The following is a 16,496-nucleotide window of genomic DNA, read 5'->3' on the forward strand; positions in this document are numbered from 1 at the left end:
CATTCCCAAGATAGGAACAAGGAACTAAATGCATTAAATAATATTGAGAAAGCATGTAAATACCTACTTTAAATGATGCATAACAATTGGTGTCACATTCCCTTAAAGAGGATTTATGGGTTGTTCAAAGCGGCATTTCTCCTAGAAGACTTAAGGTGCAAGATGGAATATTATACCTTCATTCCCATGATAGGAAGTTGTGGCTGAATACAATTCAAAGACAATATCAGAATTTTTGAAATGATGTATATGAAGTGGTGTCACAATCCCTAAAAGAGAGTCTGTGGGGGTTCAAAATGTTCAAAACTATGTTTTTCCTTTAATACTAAAGGTACAAGATTGAATAATATATCAAATTCATTCCCAAGATAGCAAATTCCGGACATATTCGTTTTATAAATAGTCCAATTAAAACTGTCATTGGTACATTTTTTCATATTTAATTGTCTTGACGTTTCTGTTATTCAGACCTGATAAGAAATGTCAAAGAAGATAGAGAAATTCCAGAACGAATCTATTCGTGGTAAAGATGTGCGCACATTAGGAGGTATTGGAGAAAAACACGGCGAGAAGTTAGAAAAGAAAGGTTATCGGAAAGTAAGTTTACGTAGAATTTTATCGTCTAAATGCAGGGATCTGATATACATATGACAGAAACATAAGTTAATAAAAGAAGTACAAAGATAATGACTGAAATAACTAACACCCTATAATCTGAGAAATTATTGATATCACATTTTATCGAATTGCAAGATGGTGTCCATTATGGCGGAGATCTACATCTACTGTGATTACAATTACAGGTTTCTAAAGTATGCATTCAATTTTTTTTTCTCAAATGAATGATCAAATATATTCACAGACAACAATGTAGATGAGTGTATTGAATAAATGTTACATGTAACTTTTGAATAAAGGTATAAAGGTCGTCATGATAATTTCAGTAATGTGGGATTGATTTAAGCATGATTAATGTATATAATATGCATGCATGTGATTTGTAAAGTACATGTAACAAAAGAAATGCGAAAGGATAAAGATAAAATATATATTCATATTGCGCAGATGGCCTTATTGTTTACACCCATGTTGAATAATTATGAAGGCAGTGTTACTAAAAATACAAACTTCAAGTTTCTAACTATTTTAGATATATGTGTTACAGTAGTTAACTGCATCAAAATACAAGAACTGAAAAAATTATTAAAATATCATTTTCTGAAAAATAGTTATTAAAAAAAAATGATCCCGGGTAAAATATTTGGAAAAAATGGAGACAACTCCGCTAAGTCTTTATGGTAGGCTTAGGTGGCTATTGACCTAGAACCTCATGCAAACTATCCACTTTTTACCTCTATGCAGGGAAAAAGCGTGCTTAATTGCTACATGGATTAGCAATCTGAATAGAAAACTATGTAAAGATCAAATAAGTTAATGCCCTGGGGAAAGTGTGACATTTTCTGTGGTAAAATTTGTCAACAAACAGACGATTTTTTTTAAAAAGTCAAAACCCACAGAATTTCACAAGGTGAAATATGTTGAAAAGGTTACTGCTGGAAAGCGAACAATCTCAACTTTCCATATATATGCGTCAAAGTAATACAAATTTACTATGGGAGAAATATCTAGAAATATGAGAAAATCCAAGAAATCAATTTCAGGGTTGTTAGATGCATGACTGTGTTATCATGCAAATCATTTAACATAGATAGGTTACTTTTCCTTTGCACTGATATAACATGGACAGGAGTAGGATTAACAAACGGTGTTCACTCAACAATTTCACTTTTTAAACGGATTGTTTCCCTTGTGTAAAGAAGGCTTAGGGTAAGTCTCTAGAATATGGATTCAATTTAGATAAAAACGTTCTTTTGCTTTAATTCATATCCGAAATGCAAGCATAATCGCATACGACAGATGTATGAATAAAGGTTCCAATATTATTTCTGTATGTCTACAATGACCAAAGACAAAATTCTTCATTCAAGCGCAAAATTTCACCGAAGTCAGCCTGTCAAAATTTACTCTCTAAAGGCTAAATTCTACTATCAACCTGTTTTTGTATTCTTATGTGTAAAAGCTTGTTGTGTCTTCGTTCTTTACATTTAATTGTACGACAATGCAAACAAAGCCAAAACTATGTGTTCATTGAAATAAAAGCTAGCTATGTCGTTTGTAAAATGGCATGTGCCTCTTACAGGGATCATATCAGCTACTAGCCATGTTCTCATACAACAAAACAAAACCCTTCGTTAGTTTATGTATATAGATTTTATTCTGTAAACGATAAACAATATACATAAAATGTAGGCAAATTTCGTTTATTCGTTTATTTCATTCACTTTAAATCATTGTAGCTCAACTAATAATTCAAACAGCTGTGAACAAATGGATCCCTTTACAGCTAAATTTGTTATTATCGAAAAGAGTTACTTACAAGCTATAAGTTCTTATTTTCATCAGAGTTTCGAAACCCTAGGACGAACCTCTGATTGACTTCTTTTTGTTTGTTTGGTGAGCATGCCCACACGTGATTACTACTGAGAGTGGTTTAAGCCAAACAATATCTGTCACCATTCGGCACGCCAAGCTGAAAAAACAAACTTCTAAGCAAAGAACTTGTAAAAATGGAATAAAGACTGCGATTAAAAAAGAATTATTCCTCTTATCGGATGTTTCGAAATTTACCTCAAGAAATAATGATATTCCTTGTAATTTGGCGCCGGTATCAGTACGGACGCAATCATGCTTTTCACGGTTAATTTCAATTTGTTCGCGAAGATTTGTCGCGTAACGTACGGAATTCCGTTAGGGCCATCGCCTTTGTATGTGTTGATCTGAAACGCGATACTCGATAGTACGATGATGAAAACGCGAAATCACGAAACTACGATAACGAAAACGTGACAACACGATGATGATAACGCGATACTACGATAACGAAAACGCGATAATACGATAGTACGATGATGATAATGCGATATACTATCGCGTTTTCACCATCGTACTGTCGCGTTTTCACCATCGTACTGTCGTATTATCGCATTTTCGTTATCGTAGTATCGTGATTTTGCAATATCATTATCGTACTATCGCGTTATCACCATCGTACTGTCGCGTTATCACCATCGTACTGTCGCATTATCATCATCGTACTGTCGCGTTATCACCATCGTATTGTCGCGTTATCACCATCGTACTGTCGCGTTATCATTATCGCACCATCGCCTTCCGGTGCGCATGTGCATGCTAAAAATGAGAAGATTAGAAGTTATACTTTTAGAACTACAGCTCCTGCTCTAGCGATAGGGCGATATGCAGATTCGAACGCTGGTGCTAGTGTGTGAAAATCTTGAATTGTATTGATGATCCTCCTATAGCTACAGCTGCTAGTTAGTCAAAAGCAAAAAGTAATTAACATTTTTCCATGCTTTTTTAGCTTTCGTCAATTTAAGAGTCATTTACAGAAAATGAATTTAGGGAGACAAAGCGTGTTGGATGTTGAACAGGTTCAGAATGCTGTGCAGATATAATTTTACTGCATTTCTCATTCCTGTAAAATCATAAATAAAATGTCTGAGTAAGGGGGCGTTAACTCACTTTTGGTTGTAAACTGCTTTACTTTTTATTTTATTTTTGCAGAAAATTGCCAGATGTTGATGCATTAAAAGAAACTATGTGCCATGAAAACTGCAAACAATATTCTTCGAATATTTGCGATGCTCCGATTTCAGTGTTGTTATGCGTCTTACGGAATTCAACATCAATGACCTGAGCTTTACAAGACATGCATTTGCTTTTCAGTGTTGAAATATAAACCATCATATTTGTGAAAATATTCATCATCATATTTGTGAAAATATTCATGTCAGACCAAAATAAAAACAAACAAAAAACGCCCTGATCATGGTACAATATAACATTCTTTTTTTTTCTTGTTATCATATACTATATAGAAAACTCAAACCGATTGACCTGCAGAGTTTTTGCCTAAGTACATATTTGGTTTTAGCTGAAAAACTTTTTACAACCCATTAGCAAGCAATAGAAATCATTTTTAATTTCAACAGAGCTTAAATAACAAGATAAATAGAAACCAGAACACTGGAGAGGAAATTCTTCTGTGCGCATCGGCACCGGAAGGCGATAGTACGATGATGATAACGCGATAGTACGATGGTGATAACGCGACAGTACGATGGTGATAACGTGACAGTACGATGACGATAATGCGACAGTACGATGATGATAACGCGACAGTACGATGGTGATAACGCGATAGTACGATAATGATATTGCGAAATCACGATACTACAATAACGAAAATGCGATAATACGATAGTACGATGGTGAAAACGCGACAGTACGATGATGAAAACGCGATAGTGTATCGCATTATCATCATCGTACTATCGTATTATCGCGTTTTCGTTATCGTAGTATCGCGTTATCATCATCGTGCTGTCGCGTTTTCGTTATCGTGGTTTCGTGATTTCGCGTTTTCATCATCGTACTATCGAGTATCGCGTTTCAGATCAATACATTCAAAGGCGATGGCCCTAACGGAATTCCGTAGTAACGTCGCATGATTGGCCGGAACGTTTCGCCAGTAATGTAAACAACTTGAATTTTTCGGCGAAATGTGCCAAAGGTGTAAGTAGGGAACCATGGTCGACCTCTGGTATGCTAGAAGGTATGCCTTCGGCATAAAATTATTATATATCAATCCTAGCAAAATACTTACAAACCGTGTTTGACTGAATTTGTTGTTGAGTGAAAATGTAATGTATAATGCGCTACACACAAGCATAGGCTTACTCAGATTCAATTTAGAGTTAAACTAATGTAAGAGACAAATTTCATTTTGACTAAAGCGGATTGTTTTATTTCATGTATATCTTTACACACTTTTATCTCTTAAAAATGTTGTAACTTGATAAAGATAGTTCTGCATGTTTAATAAATCGGAAGTAACGGCGTCCCATCATTTATCAACATTATAAAATATTGTCTGAAAATCATATTATGAACAAATGGCAACGTGTGTGTATAAAACATTCATAAAATGAAACCGTTATTCTCTTTCAAGAGATAACATATGATGATAATGGTTCAAAATAAGCTTGAAATGCGCGAATCTCTTTAATCGTGGTCAAATTAATCAAAAACAAGAACATGGACCTATACATTTTATTTCACCATATTATAGTCCATGTCTTACTTTATACTCGTGAGAGGTTTCATTTAAATCCATTGTAGAAAAAAATCTATTCTCGAAAATGTAATCAACATTATTATTTTCCCATAGACCTCTTTATGTAAACTTGTGTGGGGTCCGAAAGTTTCATATCAATCTAGCAAAAATCAAGCACAAGACCAAACTTTTTTATTCAGAATGGAATAATGGTTATGTTCTTGCCACTGAGCATTCCGATGCTACCCCCGATAGTTTTCCTGAATCGCTAGTTTTTCCTTGATGTAAAATATAAATTTGTTTCACTTTGTTTAAATGTCAGTCTTCTTGACATCCAAACAAACACACCTGTATGCTTTGTTTCGTTTTTGGGTGGCCTTATCCTTGTCTCTTTGTTTACAAGTCTAAAAGATTAAAAATCGGAAACAAAATAGGTTACGATTTTATAAAATCTCACTATCGAATGAAGGACTTGATCTTGCATGTCGTATCAAGAATTTTGTCCCAATCAATGCAAAATATAATCGTAAATGACCAACAAAATTGCTAAAGGCGCATGTACAATTCCATTACAATAGCCTACAGAACACGTAGCTGGTTTAGGAGAAAAGCGTCCTATTATTTTAATCACTTTGTTTATAATTTACTTTCAGAAACAGTAGACACATATCGGAATCAGAATTATGACATAATACAAATGTAATTTGGCATTGGGCACCATGAATTTCGTCAACAAGGAAAGCAAACATTCAATCTCGCTGTCTTTGTAAACTCATATATTTATATTAAAACTGAAAATACACACCCTCTAAAACGATGTACATGTTGCGATATGTGCAACATAAAGTTCCTAAACTTAAAAATGAACAATGGAAATTGCGTTTATATTCCGCCTTCGCATGGATACAAACCTCCTTAGTCCGTCTGTCGTTCGTCCATACGTCGTGTCATTCCGGTATCTTCTTTACCGCTTGAAAAGTTTTCATAAAATTAAAATTATTTTTAACTCGTCAAGACAAAGTGCAGACAACACTTATTCGGTCACTAGATCCAAGGTCAGATTGCTAGGATGCTATTTTCATTCGTTTGTAGATTTTAAAATATGCAGTTGACAAGTTTTATGAAATGAAGTATATATTTACTGTTAAAACATTATTTTATGAATGAGAGAGTGAAAAAAGCATGTAGGTAAGGGAATTTCTGCACTTGGAACAGGTCCAGGTAGTATTTACAGACGCAAGTGTTTACCACCTTTCGGGTTTCAAATCTCCATGGGTCCGTAATTGCTATGTTGACCTATTCCGCGTTAAGTATTTTACTTAGCAAGTGTGTTGTTCTTCTAGATAATGTGTGTAGAGCCATTGCACCGTAGTACTGTCGACCACTGCAGAGATGAGGTTCCTTAAATATGATACTACAGCTACAGCATAGTGACAAGATGAGACAACACGGCATTACGTTGCGACAGCGCATTAACACATTGAAAAACCCGACAGCAAAATGCTGAAGAATGACATGACATTTTGTAACGTCGTGCTGTCGCAAAGTGTTATCCTGATGTCGCGTCCGACAGAACGGCATTAAGGAAGTTCTGATCAACGTTTGATAAATGCCATTTTCTCAGGATAACGAAGAATAAAGTCTGGACTATAGGCATACGAAAATGAATATCATTTGATAAATAAATGGCAGCCTGTGAGCAACATTATTAAAACGTCAAAACCTGAGTAGGCAATAGTTTTTCTAATGTCAGACAGGATATCAATAAGCATTTTATCATAATGACATTATAAATAATGTTTCATGTTTTCTTTAATTCCAGCAAAATTTGATGTTTAATTGAATAGCACAAACTATGCACTGGCGAATTTCACAATTTTACTAGAATATTTAAATGATTTATTAGATAATTTGGGATGGTGGTGGGTGCGATTAGATAAGGAAACACGTATTTTAATTTTAAATCATAGTGTTAAAATACTAAAATGAAAATGATTAATAAATAAAAAGACTTTTTAAAAAATCCCGATAACCTTTTTCCAGATTACACTTAGTCTAATATATATGTATCAGTGATTTTATTTCAAACTTTACTATGCAAACAAAATTATTGTTTGAATTTATGGTGGTTTAGTCATACAGTCAAGGCAGTATGACGATAATGATGTTGATGGTGTTTGTGAAAAAGTATTTTGAATGGCGTTGGTGATGCTAAATAATGGTAATGATGAATGCATGCTGAAGATAACTGAAAAATAATGAATAATAACATAGAATTACGGTTATTAATGTTAAGGTGATACTACTTGTTCGGATCGATTTTTTTCCATAACGTAGAATTTAATTAAACTCTGTTTTTTTTTTTCTTCAAAACTTCAGAATATAGTTATAAGATTCAGCCAATTAAAAACATAGGGTCGTTTGCTTGATTTATTTTGCAAAACAGATTTGAAAAAAAATAATTGGACCTCACGCAATTTCCGTTAATAGGAGTCTATGGGAAAATCATAACTTTCATTTTTCGCAAATATAATTTTTTCTGCAATGTAGATTTTAATGAAACTCCTCATAGTTGTAAATAAACATAAAGCCTATAACGTGGTGAAATAAAATGTATTATTCCGTGTGCTTATTTTTCAGATATTTGATTATGATTTAAGTGAAACGCACATTTCACGGTAATGTTAAGACATAATGTTGAATAATGTAACTTGTCAGATTTATAAATATCTCATTTTAACTTTAGAAAGATAGTAACTGTACCATTGTAATGAATTTACCCACAAGTTGCCGTAAATTTATTAAATGGTTTATATTTCCGTACGCCATATCCAGGCTTTATTCTAAGTTTCCAGATAAACGATGTTACGCAATCACTTCCGGTTTATCAAACGTGCAAAATGCCCTTAATGGGGAAAATAATGAACTACACGGATGCTTTTGGTAAACAATGATGATAATGGTGGTGCATGACAATAGTAAAAAGAAATAAAAAACTATATTAGTTACAGTAATGGACATCCATATAATATGAAATTCATTTTCTACTCTAAGATACATACATCAAACAATGATTAAAACATACGCATCAGCTGCATTGTTTGCATTATTATATAACTGTATTATGTATATATATTTGTACGGTGCAGCAGGGGATGATTCCCCGACCCTATACTTCACTTATTTACGGGTAGAATAAATGGGCAGCTGAAGGTGCCTGAAAAAAATCACCTTTCGGTCCCACAAAGTGCTTGTTGCTCTAATATAAGTTTATAATTTTGCACAGTTTGTTTTTGACCAGCTAGTATATGAACAATCCGCGTCTAAATTCTTAAAGTGGATTTACTGATTCAGGACCATAGTGGTAGATTTCTTACATGTAATAGAAACAACAGAAATAACATCGAAGATACACAGGTACACATATATAGCACACATTTATAAAATGTGTACAATGGAAAAATATATACAATGGAAAAGCGTTGTTACTTTATGCATCTTAAGTGTCAGAACAATTATCCCGACGTCATCTGTTCTTGAGATACATGTATTCTCGAGCTATTATCGAAATGGCCAGTATATTTTTGCATGCAACATAATTCTTGCAAGTAAATACAAACGAGTGTAAAACATTTTGTCTGCTGTTTTAAAACGAAAAAATAGACAGTTTACCTCGAGTCAAAGCAAAACAGTTTCAGTCTGATTTCAAATTACGTAATTAAGTTAGAAAATCATAATTTTAACTTTTAACATTGTTTAAAAATTGGTATATATCCATATATCTTCCATCAAGCATCATTACTGCTATCAAAATTTCTACGTCGGAAGTCAATCAAAATAAAACATGATGACATCAATCTGCCTGATTTCCACTGTAAGAGATGTGGACTGCGTAAAGTAGCAATAGGCGTTACGTGAAAGAACTGAAACACATATTTATTTTCTCAGATATAAATCAGGGCTATCTGTAAAGTAAATCTTTTAGAGGGAAAGTGTTAACTTTTAAAAGAAGTTCAGCCTATAGCCTTTTGATATTGATATGGGTAGGTTTTTGAAAAATATGTAGCAATTTGGGGTTTTCGAATTATTTCAGTTGTCAGATAAGTTGCTGGGCAACCATATCATTTGTGCATACCCATTGTTTTAGTTTATAAATATTTAGAAAATAATGAAAAATGCTATTTTTATAAAACAGGTGATATTTAAAAATTATTTACTTTTTGCAGTGACACAGTTTTACCACAGTGATTTTAACAGAAGTGGTAAAAATATCAGTTTCTAAACATAGCTCGGGAATATATGACAGGTGCTTCCTGGAACTAGAAAGTAGGTCACTGATAAAATGTGCTACTATGAACTCAACGAAAATAAAACCGTGCATGTTTTAAAGCAGGATGATCAGGAAGGGGTAAAATTTTGAGGAAATGGTAATTTGAAAGATGAATTTATCTGACTTATTTTTTAAATATGCTTGTTTTTGTTAGACTATCGAGAACACATGATGCCAGGATAATCTAATAATGCACACTTTCATAAACACAATTATGAAGTTATATATATCTTTATTATAACAAAGAAGTAAACAAAAAAAAAACTACAACGCGATTGATAACACTTATGTTAGAAACAGACAAACGAAAGGCACACAACAAAGTAAAAAAGAAAAAAAGGAAGAAGGCAATGCGTTGAAATAAAAAAAAAATGTAACAAATATTCTGTTGACAAAATTTATTTAAGAAAACTAATTATACAAAGCCGTTATACTTGAATCTTTATTTATCTTTAGTTTAAATGATTTTTCTCGTTCCTTGTCGTTTTCGGTTAATTGAGTCTTGGTTCACTTCACTGTAGCCAGACAGAACCAAACAAGCACTGTGCACATTGTCCAATTTTCCAAGTATCTCTTACACAAATAATGCAAAACACTAAAATATTCATTTGCTTATGATGCAGACAAGTAAACAGGTACACACAAATAATTCAGACGTTGAACTGCATATATCTCTATGTATTAGATTAATGCAATATTCCTTTTCAGGCTGCCGATGTCGTTAAAGAGTTCTTGCGCAACGGAAAATCTGAAAAAAAATTCAAAGAATTTCTGGAAAAAAAAGTCCCTGGTGCCAATAGAAAACATATTAGAGATTGTTACGAGTCAGTGAGGGGTTGGTGCAAGAATCATAAAGATGAAAAAAAAAAATTACAGGACAAACTTTATAGGGCAGAGGATTGAAAGGTACTTTGTGTAGACTAATGTATTAGAAATTATTCTGAGAATCAATTTTGTTTATACAAGGTTGTTCAATGAATTCATAGATACATTCCACTAATGGTTATTTCGAGTTAAAACAATATCAGAGAGTGTAGGAGATATCTTTAATGGTTGTGTTCAGTAAATTCAACTTTACACAGAAACAAGATTTTACTACAGCCATAAAGAAGCAATCATCATAGCTGAAGCAAATACTAACATCAAAGCGACGCCGACGTTGAACTTTCTCAAAGTAACAGCCATTAATTTCAATACAGCGTTCCTGTCTATGTGCCCGTTGACTAAAAATGTTTGTATAGGATGACTGGTCGAATGATCTCGACATGCCCAACGCCCTGTTATTTAGATCGTCAGACTATGTAAACCTAATAACAATATAGTCAGATTCCATCCGTTGTTATGATCCTATAGTTAAAATACTGTCCTTTTCATTTATACCGTCTCAAGAACCGCTGACTATGCCGAACTCGTGTTTCAATCTCGCGTTTTGACAGTATCCCAGGCCCCATTTTGTATCTGGCCGTCTCATATTTTGGTCTACAGTCAACATCTTCTGCACAGAACTGTCTCTTCGCAAAGTTGCCTAATCGTTGTCCCCATATCGCTATCCAACGATTCCTTCACCTACATGTATATAACATGTACATTACTCCGTTTTGTCGTTGGTCGACCGCATATCTGATTGTCTTCAAAATCCCCCTTCCCTCGCTGAATCTCTTATTACTCTTGTAAATCATTGATCGACATACGCTTTCCATTCCAGAGACCTTTTCTATACTCTGTTTTGTCTGTGGTGGCATCATTCCTAAACATAACTTTATCACTGCTCTTTGCTCTAAAGACGTCGTACGACATTCTGGCGCACATGCCACCTGTCTCCATTGGCATCGGTAACACAACAAGATAACAAATCCAAGCGCCTGTTTCTTCCTGTTACGAAGACGTTATGTGATGCCGACGGAGTCATTTTCTGTAGATGTGAATACTCGCCCAAATAAGTCTAAATTCTACGGGGTTGGTATGAAAATTTATAAGTCATGAACGAAGTTTATATTAGTTTGAAAATTGCATGTATGTTTATCTTATATTGTTTTACAAAATGGCAAAATTTCATAGCAGTACACAGTACAATTATCTGTAATTGAGATATCAACGGCGTCCTTGCATTTATAAACCCTCTTATGTACTAGAAGACTGATTTTTGTAAAGGTTGTCCGTCTGTCACGTATTTACTATCATCTGATATCCCTCTGTCACCTCGATTCTCCAAGTTCACTAAAGAGAAACCAATTTTGTTTTTCAAAATGTATTCATCCCCAACCGTTCAGGATGCTAACTGTATTGAAAATTGCGGACTCCGAGGCGGCAACGCGTATTTCTTCATTATCTTTTTTATATCGTAATGATCCCATTAAAATACACTTTGATAAACTGATATTTTTAATCTGTGCATGAAAAGGACGAATTGTGCACCTTCTTTGAAAAAAATGAAATGACACTTAGCACGGTGGTAGATAAATATAATACGTTTTATTTAAGCCGGGGAAGCGGTTTGTCGAAATCCAAGATGGCCGCAAAAATCCAAGATGGCCACTGTATTTCACAGTCTTATAAAAAATAGTAAAGCAAGTTTCCATATCAAGCGAAAAGCTTAAACATTGGAAAAGTAGTGTGGTATTATAATACGCATTGAATATGTCTGTAATATATTGAATATTAAGAATCAATATAGCCACCAAAATCCAAGATGGCCGCCAAAATTAATCTATTATTTGAAAATGTTAAAACAGTAGTTTTTATACTGTAAAGGAATGACACTCCCTTATTGAGACAAAATCCATTATGGTCAAAATGTTTCAAGATGACTTGCACTATTAATCAATTTTTTTTATTCATTTCTGACACTATCTGGTTTTTTTTCTAAAATGCACAAGCCATTTTGTATACTTTATGGCGGCATTCTTGAATTTTGCGTCAATTTTGTATATTCAGAACCTGCTTCCCAGACTTAAAGTAAAACATGTCACACATTGAAACCATTGTATGTTTTATCTTTGTTCAGTAATTCTAACTGCCTATCACTCTACATAATACAATTAATGTATCTCAGACATAACTTATATTATTTTTCAGTCGTGATTTCTCTTGCCGATTCTGCATCTGGAATGATGAACATTTTGGCGACATCGAAGTCATATTTCTGGCGTTCTATTTCATAACCACATTGTCAGATGTATGGGAATTCTTCACTAAAACACGTTTATCTACCATTTTTCATATTATATGTTCGTAGAGACAATTTGATAGAACACATGAAACTTGTTTCGAGGAAACGTATTCCAGTGCATGGACTTACATATTGACATTTAATTCTTTTATGATACATCTGTTAAATACTATACATGTTTATATGTTTCATATATGTTTTATAGACATATCATTGGGTTTATATATAGGTAAAGAAGGAAAATTCTAACTAGCGGAGAAAATTTTCTTAAACTTTGCATGATCATAGAACATCATATTAGGAACAATTTAATGTAAAAATAATTGGGGAAACGGTGCTACCTTTTGAGTGTTCTGCCCCTGAATGCGAGATTTTTGCTCTTTTTGGTCATTTTTAAGGGCAGATAACTCAAAATCTAGTATACGGATACCACATTTCATTCCATATTATTTTTTTGTTATTACATTTCCAGTTATTTTGCAAATTTTTTAACCATTCTGTCAAACATAATTTTTGCTGTGTTTCAATGTGTAAACATACTACATTTTTCTTGAAAAAGGGGGCATAATTTGAAGAATTTTTCTATTTGTTTGCGTAAGCGACTATAGTATGAATTCCGTCACATAGAATTTCTGAAACTTTTGTACAGTTGCAGAAAAATAAAGTAACAAACACTATTTGGAAATCAATTAAAGTGTTACTATTCATTATTTTGAGTTATCTGCCCTTGAAAATGATCTAAAATAGCAAAAAAACTCGCATGCAGGGGCAGATAACTCAAAAGGTAGCACCTGGAACCCCTATTTTTTTTGCATAATTCTTTTTCTGATATGATTTTTTTTATAATCATGCAAAGTTTAAAGCTGCTTTCCACAGTCTAATTAAATTTGGTGATAGAAAAAAATAATTCTACTTGTACGTGGTCGAATAATTCTGGTTTCAATAGTGAAACATTGATAATTGTTAATTTCGGCGTATTTTCAAAGATTTCAGTGGTAAACTACTTAATGTCGTCGACGACACTTAGCAGTTATAAAAATAGCAAAGCAATAACTAGCTTTGGCTTTTATTTATAGATTTAAAAGGTTACTAGAATAAACCACTTCAGTAGAGGGGTACCCTACATCTTTATAACTTATTTTTATAATGAATATTTAAATGACTGCCTCTTTCGATAATAAGACGCCGTGGCGCAGTGGTAAGCGTGGCGGCTCTAGAATCTTACTTTTGTGAGTTCGAATTCCAACGGAGATCAATATGTTTTCATTTCATATTTTTTTCATTTTATATTTTGCTAACATACACTTTAAAATGATGATAATGTTAAATAAATATGTGCTTGAAATGCATTATTAGTATCATTTTGCTATTTTCGCATATAGCATAGGGTTTTCAAATATCTTCTTGATTGTGAATTATTCAACATGGTGTGTACTTGCACGGGTGTACGAACTTCACGACAATAACATTGTTTTATCGTTTGCGTATTACATACTCTGCCACATTGAAAAACATACTCAGTTTGGCAAGGAAAATGGCACTCAACTCTCTCTACAAATGAACGCTAAACAGAATTAGGAGAGTATATATATTTTATTTAATGGCACACTTCAGTTCCTCGCGTGACTTTGGAGATTCCGATTTATCAGTGTTCTTCAAATATATTTCAAACCCTTATTTAATAAATGGAACAGTCTGAAAAATCCAAATCTAAAAATAAAAGCCACAGCTAGTACTTTCAATTTCATGTTCCATAAAAACTATAGAAATTCCCTTTAACGAAAAATGTAACAAACTTGTCCTTAGTTTGTATATTTATTAGATTTATCTTCACAGTACTTTAACTCAGGCTTATACCCTTGGATGCACTTAAGCATTTACATAGAAATATACGTCCATTAAAGAAAAAAATATATTGTATTTGATGCCAATGACATGACGTCATGAGAGAAAAATAGGTTGCATTTGATACAGTAGCTATTTATTACATTAATTCAAATGCAACCTTTTTTATTAACTAAATGATATATTGTTCATTTCTATGCATATATAACTCTATACCGAGGCTTTAATGTAAACAAAAATGTATGTTTGTAGTCGATGTAGCTTATACAGTAAAATCGATTCTCATTCGATAATTTGTCTGTTAAAATAATACATAATTGCTAGTGAGCTATGGTGAAATATCCCTTAATTTTATATCATCCGATTTAAATTCTAAAACATTATACATAAAGACTTTTAATAAGAAATTAATAGTAACATCCTGATTCTTAAAATATAACATTTCATATAGAAGATAAGTTATAGACACTACACGAAAATGATAAATTGAAATAATAAGACAATTCTAAATCATATTTTGCTCAGTTGTCACATGTTTATAAAGACTTACGTAGGAAAAAACTTTGAAAATCTTCCTGTCCAAAACCACAGGACTTAGGGCACTGATATTTGGTATGTATCATTATCTAGTTGTCCTCTATTAAGTTACTGTTTAAATTATCTTCTCCCTAAGGTCAAAAATGGCTCCATCCTGGTGGTCAAATTGTTTATATAGACTAGTATATAGGGAAGAACTTTGAAAATTTTCTTCTCCAAAACCAAGGGCCTAGGGTTTCATATTTGGTATGTAGCAGCATCTTGTGGGTCTCTGCCAATACTGTTCAAATTATAGCAATAGGAATAGATATTGCCCACCCTGAGGGTCACATGGTTTATAATGGGAAACATATTCCTTTCCAAATACACAGGGTTTTGAACTTTGATATTTAATATGTAGCTACATCTATTGGGCGTCTACCAAGATTATTAAAACTATCCCCATAGAGTTTAATATGGCCCATACTTAGGGTAACATCGTTTATATAGACTTATCTAGAGAAAACTTTGAACATCTTCTTGTACACAGGGCTTAGGGTTTTATATTTTGGTATTTAGAATGATACAGTAGTCCTTAACTAAGATTGCTCAAATTATCCCCTGAGGTTAAAAATGGCCCCGCCCCGGGGGCAAATGGCTTAAATAGGCTTCTAAGGGAAGAAATTCCAGAATTCTAGATTTTTTTTGTCCAACGCTGTAGTGCCTTAAGTTTTGATATTTGGTGTTCATAACGGGCAATGATCATAATTTATCTTAAACGACCTTGATCTTCTGACCTACTGTCCTGTTTTTGAAATTACAGTGATGAAATTAATGTCATGCATCTTACACTGTCACAGTACCAAATTAAAATTTTCGAAAGATTTTTGTAAAGATAGCATTTGCCAAAGTCTTTACTTGTCTTTAAATAAATATAATAGTGTCACCCTTCATGTAAAATGATACGGGCTAACGTGTGTTCTCTTCTGGGATTTCTGTGGACTGAAAGACACACGCAGACAGCAAATGTAATATTTTACCAAGAGAGACAAAGATTCAAGTCTTCACTTCAAAATATATTCTGGCTGTTCGCATCCATTTCATGACAATTCAAAAATTACAACAAAATTAATCAAATGATGAATGTGAAAATGAGGATGGTCATCTTTCAACACAACATGTAAATAGTTTACCTGAAAGACACACGCAGACAGCAAATGCAATATTTTACCAAGAGAGACAAAGATTCAAGTCTTCACTTCAAAATCTATTCTGGCTGTGCGCATGCGTGACGGAAATTGACGGTGATATCAATACATTCAAATTGAGGCCCGTCACCGTGGTTAAACTACATGTTAGTTAATGATATCAGAGAATGATATTTATGTGGATGTATAATGAATATGAAATGGAATTATAGGACTGAAATATATGAAAAATGA

General features: G+C 33.3%; 1 long non-coding RNA gene across 1 annotated transcript; it reads left to right on the top strand.

The window, feature by feature from the left end:
* The first annotated feature begins 441 nt into the window (after positions 1 to 441).
* Positions 442 to 14,042, top strand: LOC128553382 (uncharacterized). The gene is made up of 3 exons (XR_008369334.1): positions 442 to 597; positions 10,233 to 10,430; positions 12,600 to 14,042. It is a non-coding gene; the product is annotated as an uncharacterized LOC128553382 (long non-coding RNA).
* Positions 14,043 to 16,496: the final 2,454 nt, after the last annotated feature.

The sequence above is a fragment of the Mercenaria mercenaria genome, unplaced genomic scaffold (genome assembly GCF_021730395.1).
Source record: "Mercenaria mercenaria strain notata unplaced genomic scaffold, MADL_Memer_1 contig_3765, whole genome shotgun sequence".
NCBI lineage: Eukaryota > Metazoa > Mollusca > Bivalvia > Venerida > Veneridae > Mercenaria > Mercenaria mercenaria.